The sequence below is a fragment of the Phoenix dactylifera genome, chromosome 4 (genome assembly GCF_051530095.1).
Source record: "Phoenix dactylifera cultivar Ajwa chromosome 4, Ajwa_hap1_PhDact_Kaust_v1.1, whole genome shotgun sequence".
Classification (NCBI taxonomy): domain Eukaryota; kingdom Viridiplantae; phylum Streptophyta; class Magnoliopsida; order Arecales; family Arecaceae; genus Phoenix; species Phoenix dactylifera.
In genome coordinates, this window is record NC_143193.1 from 52,120,015 (window position 1) to 52,122,577 (window position 2,563).

Below are 2,563 nucleotides of genomic sequence, written 5' to 3' on the forward strand. Positions count from 1 at the left end.
CGCTGTGGGAAAGAAACAAAAATTGCAATTTTACAGAAAAAAGGAGCCACCTTGATTTGAACAGAAAAGATTGAAAGAAAGGTAAAGAAACAGAGCAAGTAGTAAAATTACTTTGTTTTAACCAGAGTGGAGTGACCATATATAAAGAGAGATCTGGAACATATCGAATCGAATAGAAGAGGTCGTCATCTCTGTCGCTGCAAATTAGGAGCTTGAAAAGCGAGCCGGCATTTTTATTTTTGAGAAAGTTTTTTACTGTAATGAAGTCATGGTAAACTAAAGAAACGCTGGCCTGATGAAGCCATAAAGCTACGCCGGAACCAGGCTCAGTTCATTTTATACGCAAACTTTCTCCTGCTGGTTCATGGATTTATTTCTGGATTGCAATTTTCCACAACCTACGTGCAAGCCTGTGTATTATGAGTTCGGTCAACAAAATTACTTAGGCTTAGAGGCGGCAATGTTTAATCTATTTAACTTGTTTCAATTTTTTTTAGATCGAAACAGATTATTTATTTAATAAAATAATCAAATTTGAAAATATATTTTTGATCTATTTAATAAACATGGCAGATTTGGATTGATATATCTTTTATCTATTATGTATTCGATTCGATTGCCGCCCTAATTAAACTTTGCTATCTAAGCAAAAATAAAATAAAGAAGGCGGCAATCCTCGAATTTTATTCAGCCCTTAATTACTTGTTAAAATTTAACTGAATTAGTGAGCTAGGTTTTTCTATTTCCTTTTTCTTGAGATGGTGAGGCGTAGGCACATAGATCTCGAGAATATGAACACAAATGCCGAGGCACATGTGTGAGAGCTACACCTACGGTCCATGATGCCCTTTTATTGATTTTGATGATTGGATCTCCCAATAAATGGAAAAGGGGTATCCCACTGCTCAATCCGTTCACAAATTTGGCCTAGCCCTATCCAAAGTCCAGTACTTGTTTGGACGCCACCCTACCCTTCATGTGATGTTGGGTACTGCTTAGTAGGAGGAAAAAGAGATAGAAATGAGAAGAGATGTCTGAGGCCATCGCTTTCCCAATCTCCATGATATTAGCATTTGTTAAATCGGTCAAGTACTTAGTATCTTAAGAAATGGTTAATAATGGATCAAAGCTCGTCCCAATGGCCTCCAAAAAATTTAAAAGTCTTATAGACATAGGTCTTGATGTTACGTCGATAGGGTACATCGATCTAGATAATTATAGTGTTGGTAGGTCTTCCTTCTTCCCTCGTTCACTCCACATGTGAGAGATTTTGCTCGGCCAAACCTATACTTGATAATAATATCGCTTAGCCAAATCGCCGCCCCAATCTTTTTCAAAACATGTTTCTTAACTTCCACATACTTGTCTTCTCTGCCAATCCTATTAGTTTTACTTCTAATTGCAAGTATAGATCACCATTAGAAGTCAGACTAAAATATACAGCTAAGAAGGATAGCATTATCAGTCCTGCTAAATAATGGAGGGGGCTATCAACAGTGCTGCTAAATAATAATTAGTCTTTTACCTGCCCTCTTCGAATCAGCAAAAGAAATGTCTCATATCTTTGTCCCATATTTGTATCTACAAGGCAACATTGTAGTCAAGATTGTTCAAAGGTCATTATCAAAATTGTTCAATGACTTACCACCAAGAAAAAGAAAAAAAGAAAGAAAAAAAAGTGGAGGCCGGTCATTGATGATGCCAGAGCATAGACCAGATGGCTAAAAGTATAGGCAAGTAATTTGCCTTGCCGATCTTCTGCCAAAAAAACATGTTATCTTGCTCCTATTAATTAATTAATTAATTTTTGGTGAAAGTAAACCAATTTTATTGATACAGGACATATTAAAAAAAAAAATCAGAGGGTACAAATTTAAGGTTTCTCAATAAAAACAAGCAGGTTTAAAAATTATGCGACCCCGATCTAAAAATCCCTAGATGAATAATATTTCTACCAATCCCTGGACATGAACATGGATAAAGGATGAAGGCTTGTTAGATTGGCTTTGACCTAGCTCTTCGATGCTTAAATTAGTAAATATTTTATGAATAGAAAATCAAAAAGACAGAGCCTATCCTAGCCAAATTAATTTCTGATTATTTTTTCCGCATGACCATTCATATCTGTTCATCATTAGAGTTCAAATCTTCCGAGATCGCATTCTAACAAATTCAGAATCGTACCACTATAGATTGCCCATATAGTATAACAATTTTAGAGATATATCACAATAATCTGGCATGTGGCGAGACGAGACATATCCTTGAGAGAGTATAAGTCGAGCTGCTTTTCTACAGGGGAGTTTTACTCGATATAGATAAAAAATCGAGCTTGCAAAGTTGAGATGAAAAAAGATCGGTCCTAGGGTTGAATGCTTATGCTTTGCTCAGGTATTTTGGACGGATTCTTCAATGGCACGTCATATCAATTGTTAATTACTATAAAAAAATGGTGTAGGTCTCACATGTTTAAATGCTTGAATGTAGATAGATGGCTGCCCATTTGCCGTCCAGTGGTCAAGCCGTACCATGCGAGAGAAACCTAACGATAAGGCGCAGGAGA